Source organism: Callithrix jacchus, chromosome 6 (genome assembly GCF_049354715.1).
Source record: "Callithrix jacchus isolate 240 chromosome 6, calJac240_pri, whole genome shotgun sequence".
NCBI lineage: Eukaryota > Metazoa > Chordata > Mammalia > Primates > Cebidae > Callithrix > Callithrix jacchus.
The window spans coordinates 9,377,008-9,390,796 of NC_133507.1; the positions used below are offsets into that span (position 1 = coordinate 9,377,008).

Consider the following 13,789-nt stretch of genomic DNA (forward strand, 5'->3'; position numbering starts at 1 on the left):
TCACCATATAAGCCGTTTAATTTTTGCAAATCTTGGAGTGTATGCTACTTGGCTGAGGTAGATAGATAATCTCATTGTATCAGTTGAAAATCAAATCCTGTCTGTATGTACAGAATTTAGGAGTTCAGTAAAATCTGGGTAGTATCACATCTATAGACAGTTCCAAGAAGAAAAAAAAATAAAAAAATAAAAATAAAATAAAATAAAAACTAAACTAAAAAAACAAAAAAAATCTATAGACCATTCCTAAACACTACCCTGCCATTGGTGGCGGGTTTGTGGGGGCAGATGGAAAAGGGACAAGGTATAGGCTGGAAAAGGGGAAGACTAAGGAAAACCTTTCAGTGAAACACTTCATTCTGAAGTACCACTTAAAACATACAGTCATAATTTAGCAACTAAGTGTAGAAAGTGTGGTCATTCATATTAATATATTGGAGAGTTTCCATTTATTTTAAAAAAAATTAAAAAATAATAATCCTAAAATCAGCATTTTGGGAGGCCGAGGCAGGTGGATCCAAGATCATCAGGAGTTCAAGACCAGCCTGGCCAATGTGGTGAAACTCTGTTTCTGCTAAAACTACAAAAATTAGCTGGGCATGGTGGTAAGCACCTGTAGTCCCAGCTACTCAGGAGGCTGAGGCAAGAGAATCTCTTGAATTCAGGAGGCAGAGGTTGCAGTGAGCTAAGATCATGCCGTTATACTCCAGCCTGGGTAACAGAATGAGACTCTGTCTCAAAAAAAAAAAAAAAAAAAGTATAGCATTAGCATAATATGATAAAAACCTAGGGAGCTCAGATTCCTCATCAATAAATCAAGTAGATTGTGCAGGGGTTCTCACTGCACATGTAGTCCCTGGTTCGATTCTTGGGCCTCCTCCAGACCCACTAAATCAGAATCTCCGGGAGCGGGCCCAGCCATTTGTGTTCCCATAAGCCTTCCAGGGAATTCTGATGCTACAGTTTGAGAATCTTCTCTAAATTATCTCTGAGGTCTCTTCTACTATGAACACATTATGCGTCTCATGTCCAGCATTAATCTGTACTATGTTTTAAAAATACATTTGCCTATGGTCACATAATAGAGCTACTTGAGAAAGATACTGTTGCCAACAGGCCAGGTCAGGTTCTTCTCTTCTGTGCACAAAAGAATTTGATTGGGAGGCCGAGGCGGGTGCATCACGAGGTCAACAGATCGAGACCATCCTGGTCAACATGGTGAAACCCCGTCTCTACTAAAAATACCAAAAATTAGCTGGGCACGGTGGTGCGTGCCTGTAATCCCAGCTACTCAGGAGGCTGAGGCAGGAGAATTGCCTGAACCCAGGAGGCGGAGGTTGCGGTGAGCCGAGATCGCGCCATTGCACTCCAGCCTGGGTAACAAGAGCGAAACTCCGTCTCAAAAAAAAAAGAAGAATTTGAAAGGGAGACCACAGTGAGAATGTAAAAGCTTTACTGCAGAGTGGAAGCAAGTACACACAAAAGAGGAGGGTGGAAGTGCTCAGAAGAGGTATGCAGTGTGGTCAGGGCCTACCACACAGGTAGGCATAAGGAAGGCACAGACTCTTTATTATGATAAAGGAGAGGGTTTCCAGGAAATGGGCAGGCAGTTCCCTGAATCAGGGTGCCGCCTTTTTTTAACTAAATGTGGTTAATCCAGAACTGCCATGGCTTCAGGTACGTGGCAGGGAGTGGCTGTTTTCCCCAGGGAAGTTTTACGGTAATAGGGACATCGTGCAGCCCGGAGTCTGCATTCAGTCAAGTTTTTGGCCATTGGGTTTAACCGGTTGCAGCAGGCTTCCTCTTTGTTACACTCTTATCTGTGCCTAAGGCAGGATGTCCTGCAGCCTGTCTTCATTGTTGGCAGCCTGTTGTAACAGTTCCTTTGTGCTAGGGGCCAGTCCTTGTGCTAACCTTCATAGCCCTGTTTTTATTGCTTTTAGCTGCCTGTAAGTAATCATGCCCTGTTCCCTAACTACCGGCCCTAATACGTGTATTTTCTGTTGACCAAGTTTATGTCAATGCTATTATACAATCCGTGTATCATTCCAAGCTTCTGAGAACAAAATCACTTCACTGCATGTCTAAAACCAATACAGGCTCTTCATGAATCTGTCCAGCAGCTCTGCATTTGCTGGTACCTGCATTCTGCCTAATTAAAGCTGAACCAGGGTGACCTCAGTCAGGCTGTCAGTTGCCCAAATGAATGTGACCTCTTGATTTTGCACTATTTCTCATCTTTGAGAACATGCCCTGTCCCCTCTTCAGAGGCCCAACATCTCTTAGTTTCTACTGAATTCCTGATCAAGAATCTGCTAACCAGAGTGCAGGGAACAAAAAAGAATCTGGTAGCCAATGTTTTGCTCCCACCTCCTTAAAATGGGGAACAGGGAGCTTTCCTTCTCAAAGTAAATTATGTTCATTCATTTTTTAAAAAGCAACTTGGTCCAGCATGGTGGCTCATGCCTGTAAGCCCAGCACTTTGGGAGACTGAGGCAGGAGGATCACTTGAGGCCATGGATTCGAGACCAGCCTGGGCAACATAGCAGGACCCTGTCTCTATAAAAAAATATACATATGGAAATTAGCTGAGTGGTGCCTGCTTGTAGTCTCAGCTATTTGGAAGGCTGGAGCAGGAAGATCACTTGAGCCCAGGAGTTCAAGACTGCAGCAAGCTAGGACGGTTCCACTGCAGTCCAGCCTAGGTGACTGAGCAAGACTCAAAACAAAAGCACATTTATTTCGTATGTAGACCTGCAAAGGAAATAAAGGAGCATGCAGGGCAGACACTGGAGTTGAGTATTACAGAGACAATGGCATTTAATTTAACCCTCCCAGCATCCGGTAAGCTAGGTACCATCATTATGCCCCTTGAACTTAGAAGGACACTGAAGTTTGGCAGGTAAGTTGCCCCTGTGGCAACTCTGATGTAGTGAAGCCACTTGACTCCGAAGCCACCTCGTTGTAAATACCCAAGGTTTGTCGTCTCATCCCAAGAGAATTGAGGACGTAGACACACAAGAAGTGAGTTTAGGAGCAGATGTTTAATAGGCAAAAGAAATAAAATAGCTCTCTCTCTCTCTGGTAGAGAGAGAGGGGCACCTGAATGGGTCTTCCAGTTTCGTGGTGAAATACATGGGGTTTTATAGACCAGCTTGAGGTGGTGTCTGATTTACATGGGGCCTGAGAGATTGCTTGGACCAGGTATGCTGTTTGCATTGTGTGAGAAGCTGGCCACCTCACCCTAATCTTTTTTTATGCAGATAATCTTTTATTATGCAGATAGATTCTCTACCCATCATGGCTGGCACCATGTTACCTGTTCCTTTGCCATACACGTTTGACAAAGAAAAAGGAAGATGGAGCTTCCATGTTGAATATGCCTGGTCCCAGTTAGCCCTTTCCTATTGGCATAGCAGCTGGCATTCACCTATGCAAGCTTTTAGCTTGTGTATCCATGCTTGCAGCTTGATTTTTCAGGCTGCTTTTTGTTAGAGAAGAAATGATTTGGGGGCTGCTTTTTATTAAAAGGGAAACCTTGCCAAGGACTCTCTTACCCTATCTGTCTAAATAATTTCTTTCTAGCTCCTGTATCACCAGGCTGTTACCAATATATTACTTTGACAGAAAAATGCTTTTACGTATTAAGTCTTTTATCTATAAGTTGATTGCCAGAGTTTTCCTTCATGCCAAAAGAAAAAAAAAAGCTGTCCTGTTTCAGAGTCTTAAGACAATAGTTTAATAAGAAGACAACTTATAAACATGTGACAGAGTTTGTATTCTATCTCAGAAGTAACTTGGGGACTTGCTAGAAATACAAATTATTGGGCCCCACCCCAGAACTATCTTATGGGAAACTCCTAGGGTGGGTAGGGCCCTGCAGTCTGCTTTCACAAACCTGTCAGGTGCATGCCACCATTTGAGCACCACTGTTTTGAGGGAAGGGAAGGATGGTGTAGCACTCAGAGGCTAGTAACAGCCAGTACCCCGTTTAGCCCTGAAGCTAAGGAGAGCTGACAGTTCCTGGACCTTGAAAGTCCAGCAGCCTTCCACCCTTCCCACTCCAAATCTCCTGGAGCCTCTTGGGGAACTGAGGCCCTCCTGACGAATGGAAAGAAAGGGAAGATACTGGTACATGGCATGCTGTTGGAAGATATCTGCCCCACTTCTTTCAATAGGGGAGGGAGGTGCTCTTGTCTAACCAGACCCATTTTCTTTTTTCTGTCAAAGTTCATGCAGTTTTTGGTGGAGGCAGCCAGAATCTTGGAAGACAGCCTTGCTCTGGAGTGCCTCGACTTCTGCTGCAAGTGTCCCAGCGTCTTCATTAATGGAGCAAAATAGAGCCTTCTGGGCTGTGATCAGATTGAACGTATTGTTGAATTAGGGGAAGGCCCCCTATTGACTTTTCCAGTCTATCAGTCTATGTGGTAGCCACATCATGTAAAGAAAACTAGTAATTTCTTTACTTTTAATGCTGATCATGAAAATTTGTTTTATTCTGAATTTAAACATAGACATTATCTAAAGAAAACCTCCCAAAAAGTAGTGACGTTTTTTGTCACATAAAAAGAAAGGTTAAATTATTAGGAGCTTGTTCTTTGATAATTTCAAAATTAGGTGACGGGAGAGTGTTTTCTAATGAATAGACAGTGTACTTAGACATTCTACGTATTTCAGCCGAGCGCAGCGTCATACGCCTGTGGTTCACCTACTGGAAAGGCTGAGGCGGGAGGATCACTTGGCTCCGGAGTGTGAAGCTCTGGTGTATTATGCTTGCACCTTTGAGAACAGCCACTGCTTTCCAGCCTGGACAACATAGTGAGACCCTGTCTCTAAATATTCTGTAAGAAAATACTCTAACATGTTTTAGATACCATTCTGTTCAGTTGCAGGTCTAGAGACCTTTAAAATCAAAATTCAAGTAATTTTTGTTTACACTTTCGTTGATGCTAATGAAAAATCCTATACTTATTAATACTAGGAATCAAAAGACTGATGTCTGAATTTTTTTTTTTGAGACGGAATCTCACTGTGTCGCCCAGGCTGGAGTGCAGTGGCATGATCTCAGCTCACTGCATCCTCTGCCTCCCAGGTTCAAGTGATTCTCCTGCCTCAGCCACCTGAGTAACTGGGACTACAGGCATGTGCCACCATGCCCAGCTGATTTTTGTATTTTTTCATAGAAACGGGGTTTCATCATATTGGACAGGCTGGTCTTGAATTCCTGATCTCGTGATCTGCTTGCCTTGGCCTCCCAAAGTGCTAGGATTACAAGCATGAACCACTGCACCAGGCCTGACATTATCTTTTTTTTTTTGGAAACGGAGTTTCGCTCTTGTTACCCAGGCTGGAGTGCAATGGCACGATCTTGGCTCACCGCAACCTCCGCCTCCTGGGTTCAGGCAATTCTCCTGCCTCAGCCTCCTGAGTAGCTGGGATTACAGGCACGCGCCACCATGCCCAGCTAATTTTTTGTACTTTTAGTAGAGACGGAGTTTTACCATGTTGACCTGGATGGTCTCGATCTCTTGACCTCGTGATCTACCCACCTCGGCCTCCCAAAGTGCTGGGATTACAGGCGTGAGCCACTGCGCCTGGCCTGTACAGGTTTTTATGTGACTAATTCTCCGTTTTTCTGGAATAAATGCCCAGGTGTGTAGTTGTTGGGTCATATGACAGTTGTATATTTAGTTTTAAAAGATAACCACAAATTGTTGTCCAGAGAGGCTGTGCCATTTTACATTCTCACCAGCAGTGTAAGAGAAATCTAGTTTCTCAGCATCCTCCCCAGCATTTGGAGTCATTTTAGCCCTTCTAGTAGTGGCATTTCACTGTAGTTTTAATTCATATTTCTGTAATGGCTAACATGGTTAAACATCTTTCTATGTGATTGTTTGCCATCTTTATTATATCTTCTTCAGTGAAATGTCTGTGCATGTCTCTGGTCCATTTTCTAATTGAATTATTTTTTTGATGTTGCGTTTTGGGAGTTCTTTATAAATTCTAGGGTACTAGACATGTGCTTTGCAAATGTTTTTCTTTAAGTCTATAGCTTGTCTTCTCATCCTCTTAATAGGGTTTTTTTGCAGAGCAAGTTTTAAATTTTGCTGAGTTCCAGTTTATCAGTTTTTTCATTTGTGGATCATGCTTTTATGGTCAAGTCTGAGAACCCTTTGATTAGCCTCAGATCCCTAAGATTCTTCCTACTTTTTTTGTCTAAAAGTTTAATTTAAATTTTACAGCCATGACCCATTTGAGGTTAAGTTTTGTAGAAAGGTTGGATTATTTTAGAGAAAGGAAAATCAAGGCCGTAGGCACCCTGATTCACAGTGCCTTTAGTGTTGATGAACTGTTGATGCCTGAGAAGAACAGTGGATGGGTGGCTTTTCATGGGGAGTTGGCTGGGTTTGGTATAGCCACTAAAAATACAGTTAGCCCTCCATATCTGTGGATTCCATTCCCATGGGTTCTGCTCCCCTGGATTCACCAACCCCAGATCAAAAATATTTAGGGAATTGGGGGAAAAATGGCTACAGGGTGGGGTATTGGCTTCCAGGAGAACTCACTCTGTGCTCAGAGTCGGTACTGAACCATGTATGGATTTTTTTCTTGTCATTGTTTCCTAAGCCATACAGTGTAACATATTTAGGTAGCATTTACAATGTACAGTGTCAAATATTTCAAGTTATCTTGAGATAATTTAAAGTACCTACAAGTATGTGTGTAGATTATATGCACACAGTCCACCATTTTATATATGGGACTTGAGCATCCGTAGATTTTGGTGTTTGTAGAGAGTCCTGGAACAAATCTCCCACGGATACTGAGGGACGACTGCACTTTGTTTTGTTCAGAAAGCCACAATTCCAGAAGACTGTGTCACTGACAGCAGCACTACCAACGACATTTGATCCTGCAAGATTTCTGATCATTAACCAAAATCAGAGACCCCTGAAGGTCTGATTACCATGCTGGCCGGTTGATTCGGGGACTTAAATGGTACTGTAGTTGGCCCTCTGGATCCATGGATTCCACATCCACAAATTCAACCAACCTCAGCTAAAAAAATTCAGAAATAATAAAAAGCACTACCGTCATAATAATAATACAGGCCAAAACAATGCAGTGTAACAACTACTTACACATCACTTACATCGTGTTAGGTATTTTAAGTAATCTAGAGATGATTTAAAGTATAAGGCAGGATATGCACAGGTTATATGCAAATATTACGCCATTTTGTCAGGAAATTGAATGTCCATGGATTTTGGTATCCTTGTGGGTCTTGGAACCAATCCCCCGCAGATATCTAGGGGTGACTATATAATTTTAAAAGTTCAGTCAAATGGCTGTCTTGATTAACATTTCAACCTGTGGTTGATGAGTTTCTTTTGAAATAAATTAATCTTAGTTTGTCTTGGGAAATTGCATAGTAATTGACCTTTATTTTCGATCTTATGTAACATGTGAAAATGATTGTGAGCACTGACATACTGTTTATAGTGTGAACAGTTAAGCCGTATGAGTTACAACTTAATTTGCAGTCCAGTGTTGAACTCTTGTCCTTGGCTTTTGAAGCACCAGTGGAAGTTTGAGGAGTGCCTTGGTGGAGTGGTGAAGGGCACAGGCTCTGAAATTAGATTTTCTGGCTTCACATCCTGACTCTGCCCCTTAAGCTCTGTGACGTAATATCCCTCTACCTTAGTTTTCTTATCTGTAAAATGGGTATGATAATTAAGTACCCCCCTCATAAAGTTGTCGTGAAACTCACTTAGAGTAGTATCTGGTACACAGGAGGTACTTAATATAGTTTAACAATTAGTATTCCTAACACTGCAATTTTATGTGAAGATGGGTGGGAAGTATGTTACTTTATATTAATAAACACATGGTTTGATTAGGCATCAAATGCAAAATTAAAATAATTTACAGAACTTGGAAAATAGAGGCTTCAGACAAATTGTATACTTAATACGGGTAATGCTTAGGCCACTTGGTGTGGATTTCAGCTCCTCTGCCAAGAGAAAGCACTAAGAGAAGCACTGCTCCTTCACTCACCTAGTAAGATTGCTCCAACTGCTTCCTCTCCAGGCTGGAGAGATCTCTGTCTTTTATCATCTGTAGATGGCCTCAAAGCCTCTCAGCATCCTGTGCACCCTTCCTCAGACACTTGGGTCTATTGGTATCTCTTAAAAGCTTGATGTCTGCAGAGTACAGGTTGCCCCAGGCCAGCATGATACCGCAGAGTGAGATGTGCAAGCCAAGGAGCATCCACTTCAGAAAAAAAGTGTGGTCGGTTAAATCCCCTAGTTTGTTTTCTTAAGGATATGTCCTTTCCTTTAATACCACAATTGCTTTAAAACACATACACACATAGAAACTACGGTTTTCAATTCCGGTGGGCTACCCACAGACATATTTAAGAGAAGTTCATGCTTGATCACGGTAGAAACAGCTTAGCATCTATTGTCTTCATTCATTCATTACCTTCCTGGCCCCTTGGCATTTGTGACCTGTATTACTAAGATGAATATATTTTGATTTCCGTCCAAGATTCCAGGCTCATCTCCTATAAGCCTGTTATTTCCCATGGGACTAGAACAGTAAGTTGATCTTTTGTTAAAATATAACATGGCCCTTTGTCCTGGGTTTCTGAAGCAGCTCAAGAACAGCTTCAGAGCACTGAGGTAAAAGGCAGTCTTTTGTTATTTACAATAAACACTTTTCACACACCCCAGCTTCTATTAATGAGGTGATTTTTTTGGACCATCTAGATGGCTACAGGATGGGGTGCTGGCTTCTGGGGGTAACCAGCCCTGTGCTCAGAGTTGGAACTTTCAGCCCTACCCCATCTCAGGAAGGAGAGAGGGACTCGAGGATGAGTTTGTCACCAAGGGCCAGTGATTTAATCAACCATGCCTAAGTAAGGAGGCCTCCATAAAAATATGAAAGTGTTACCAGTTGATGGGTGTCCAGGTTCTGGCATCTTAAAGAAATGCACAAACAAAGCAAGGAGAAATGAAGCAACAAAAGCAGAGATTTGTTGAAAATGAAAGTAAACCCCACAGGGTGGGAGCAGGCCAAACATAGGGGCTCAAGAGCCCTGTTACAGAATTTTCTGGGGTTTACATACCCTCTAGAGGTTTCTATTAATCACTTGGTGTATGCCCTATGCAAATGAAGAGGGTAAAGTAAAGTTACAAAGTCGCTTACTTAGGGTATGCCCTATGTAAGTGGAGAGAATATTTCATGGATGAAGTGTTTCCATTTCATTTAGTTCCAGGGAGCTGCCTCCATATCCTCTTCTGCCTCATTTCCCCCCAGAAAGATATGATCCTCATAAATCTTTATGGAGGCAGAGGGGGGACCAATGGCCTTTCTTCTGTAACTGCTTCATGCTGGCTTGAGGCGTAGTCTCTACCTACTGGGAATCACAGAACGCTCACCCCATGTCTAGAGGAGGCACAGTAGCCCTTGATGGCCAGGAGGTCGTGTCTGGAACTGGCTGGAACCTTTGTTGCATGATTTTCTGAAGCTTGATGGTTTCTAGGCGAGGGGAAATGAATTTGCTTCCAAGATTTAATGGGAACTTCAGGGAGTGGATACCTATGCTGTCAGGAATGTTTTATAGAGATTTGCAGGAGAAAAACAAAACCTAGTCTGTTCTAGGATCTATGTGTTTCCTTAACGTCTTAGTGCAAGCGACTCCATTTTGGTTTGGTTTGGTCTGTTGGGGCCTAGTACATGAGTTCAGTCCAAAACAATGGCCTCCTATAATTTTATTTTTAAAAATTCCACCCTTTTGGTCAGGTTCTCACTTAAGTAAGAGGGTGACCAAAACTTAGGGCCTTAGTGCCTCTCTGTTACCATTATTTTGGGTTTCTTGTCTCAGCACGTGATTCATACGTTATGGTGTCCTCATGTCTGCACATTTCTTTCAGCTCTTATCATTCCAACTGAAGAGAGACTATTTGACATTGATCGCTGTGTGTAAGCATTTAAAACCTTTGAAGGAATACAGTATACAAGGGATATTACTATTATTATTATTTTGATTTGAGACAGAGTTTCACTCTTTTGCCCAGGCTGGAGTGCAATAGCATGATCTTGGCTCGCTGCAACCTCCGCCTCCCGGGTTCCAGTGATTCTCCCACCTCAGCCTCCTGAGTAGCTGGGATTACAGAAGCTTGCCACAGTGCCCAGCTAATTTGGTATTTTTAGTAAAGAGAGGGTTTAATCATGTTGGCCAGGCTGGTCTCAAACTCCTGACCTCAGGCGATCTGCTTACCTTGGCCTCCTAAAGTGCTGGGATTACAGGTGTGAGCCGCTGTGCCCGGCTGAGATTATTGTTACGAGTATCAGGAGGATAATACCAAGAGTTTGGAGTATGCTCCTTACCCAGAGTTCCCATAAACCAAACCACCTAAAATCAAATAGGTCAAAGAATGAGCTAGATAAAGAGACTACTCATTTAACCATGTAATCTCTTTGTTAATCTGCTACCAATGAATCTCTATACTTTTCATTTGATGTGTTTCTCTATAGGCCACAAGTGCCAGCAGCTGCACAGATACTTCTCTGTTCAGCCAATTCTATCATAACTTTCACAAGAGAATTTAAAGTCTGTTGTGTGACTGTAGCCTTTACAGTAGAATTTGTTACAGAGCCTATCGTGAGGGATACATTTCTCATCATTACTTCTTTTGCAGTGGAAAAGGACCATGGAAACAGGACCTAACAAATCTTAGATGCCCTTCGAGCAATGTTCTCTTTAACTTGTGATGTGGGTTAAGAGGAGTGAACCAATGTTCTGTTTCTGACTGATTATGAGGCAATGTGTGTACCATTAAAGTTTCTCACCCGCATTGGGCCTTTGTCTTTCATCTGTCAAAGTATAAGGTTACGCATACCTGAGGCTGGCTGCAAAATCCTTCACAAATAAAAGTGTACCCCATCAATGAACACAACAGACCCCCTTTTCACTTCTGTTGTTCCTAGAGGCATAAACAAAAAGTATTCAAAGATAAGAGTCTCATAGTAGTAGAAGTCTTGATCTGTGATCTTGGGAAAAGTTGTTCACATCAAGGATGCCATATTATTTTAGGGAAAGACTTCCCTGGTGAACTTTACCTTAACAGTTCCAAGGGTGTACAGTTCCAAGAGTATGGAGGGACACTTCTCAGTTGTGAGATTATAAACCCAAAGTTCAGGGTTCCAAAGTTTTGCTGCAATGTGGATGGCAAGGACAGTCTTTCTCCAATGTTCTCAGAAGAGTTCATCTTCAGGTTCTAGACTGTGAAGGGGTTGATTGTCCTCCATGAACCATAAAAAGCTTTCTCTACCTGGTGAAAATACACTGTGGTGTGTCCTCTTGCATGGGAGAGCTTTTATACAATCAGAAAACATGCGTTAAAAATAACAATTGAATGAAATCCCTTTATAAAATTGTTTACGTGGTCCATCAGGTGACCAAATGTATCTGAAGCTTTGATTGTTTTCCCAGGAATATGGGACCAAACATTGGTTATAAACTATTTCGGTAATTTATAAGTCTTCACATCAATATATTTTATTTGGATCATTTTATCTTTTCCATGATGAGTTATGCAATGCAGAACTTTTAATAATAAAAGCTTTAAAGACTCAGAAAGGACAAGGTGGCCATCCTGGTTCTCTATGAGTCCATGCTTAAATAACATTAGACTTATATCCTCTTGAATGCCAGTTGTTTCTCCAAATTAGGTGCATACCACTGGTAACCGATGGGTTATCATAGGTAATTTGACTTAGATCGTGGAGTTCATTCAAATTGCGTATCTAAACAATTTCATTAACAGCTGGTTTAACATGAGAATCTGACAGAAAGTATTTTCTTGGTATTCAATTCTTGTTCTACTTGGGTTAGCAGCTTTATACAAGGAAATTCGGTTATTCTGTGGTTTAACCCTTTAAACTCGGCAAAAATTTACATTCCCATGCTTTCTTATAATCTTTTACCAAAAACATCTTCCACTTTTCTTACACACCTTGCATGTAAAACTGTTTCTTCGGTAGTCTTAATTACATGTTATGATGTTAACTCTTAGCGACTTTTACTTTTGGTGAAAACCTTGATAAGTTCGGGCTTTTAACTATGTACTATGTGTGGAGGAGCCTAGAACCCAGACAGAAATGCAGGTAAACTCTGACTGTTTCCGCCGTCTAACTCCATGTGCCCCAGGACTTACCTAGCTGTAAAACAGGCAAGTAGTACAGTTAAGAGTCACAGTGGCATTTATGAAGCATTTAGGAGGCCTAATCACCTTTAAATGACACATTTCTTACATAAAGTCATAAATTCTTTCATGATTTACACAGACCATCTGTGGCATGCTTAGGCTTTCTGAGTTGTCCTAAACATTCCTCTTTTAAACAACCAGTTACTTTATTTTAGGACAAGAATTAATCAGACAAGATCCTTTCTTATATAAAATTTATTTTACTTATAACTGTCTTGGAATAGCTAAAGGGCTTGGCTAATTTCACATGTCCCCAGAACTTATCTAGAATCTAATGCTCCAAAATGAAGAATTTTTCAAAGTCAAAGAAGCAACGCTGGGCACAGCGGCTCACACCTGTAATCCCAGCACTTTGGGAGGCCGAGGCGGGTGGATCACAAGGTCAAGAGATCGAGACCATCCTGGTCAATGTGGTGAAACCCTGTCTCTACTAAAAATACAAAAATTAGCCGGTAGTTTGGCACACGCCTGTAGTCCCAGCTTCTTGGGAGGCTGAGGCAGAAGAATCGCTTGTACCCAGGAGGCGGAGGTTGCATTAAGCTGAGACTGAGCCACCATGCTCCAGCCTGGGAACAGAGCAAGACTCTGTTTAAAAAAAAAGGAAAAAAGTCAAAGAAGCAGTTTATGACCTTAAAGCACGTAGCAAATATAATAAATTTTAAAAATCTGACTGGTATAATTTAGACCAAATGTTTACATTTATGACAATATTTTTATTTTACCAATAACCTTGAAAACCGTCTTTATTTCCCAGAGATTACTTAAGTCATAGGAACTAAATGGTAGGCATTACACTTCTTTTCTGACAAAATATTTGATTTAAGCTTTTATTATTATTAAACCAATTCATTAAAGCTCTTTCATATTGTATACACAACACATATAAATATACAGTTAGAAGATAAAAGATTCATTCCCTGAGCCACCATTGTGGAAAGAGAACGTGTAGCCACGTGGTTATAAGGTCAAGCTCCCAAGGACATGATGGACCAGTTCTCTGGGCCATCTTGAATAGTGGGCCTTTGGGGCCCTAGGCACACATTTTATCCTAAGGCACCCCTCTTTATGAGAGAACAATACAGAAAAACACAAAGCACACCAGATTCTCTATAGCTTAAGACCAGTCTCAGAATTCCTGTTGTATTAATTAAAGCTTTATAGAGGAGATAAACAGTGGCATTTACCTTTCATTTAAACAGTTTGCACAAAGAGAGAGAGGCCAGAGTCTGACTAGTAAGAAATTCTTGCCCTTTTGCCGGCATGCCAGGTTCTGGGTTCTTTCTCCCTGAGCAGCCCTAGTGACCCTGCTCGATGTATGCAAACAAACACGTTCCCATGAATTAAGAATATTCACAAATAGTTTACAAGTTTTGGAGGAATTAGGCAGAGAGAGAAATGACTCAGATTCTGCTTACAAAAATATAATCAAGATACTTAAGTATCAGGAAGCCTAAACTCCAAAAAAGTTAGTTTAAGATTAAAAAGCTGGTGTGCTCCATTAATTCCTGCAG

General features: G+C 41.5%; 1 protein-coding gene across 4 annotated transcripts in view; it reads left to right on the forward strand.

Annotated features, from left to right (window-relative positions):
* LINS1 (lines homolog 1) overlaps window positions 1-13,789 on the forward strand; it is a 32,071-nt gene that overhangs the window by 4,271 nt on the left and 14,011 nt on the right. The gene's annotated exons all lie outside the window — the stretch shown is intronic.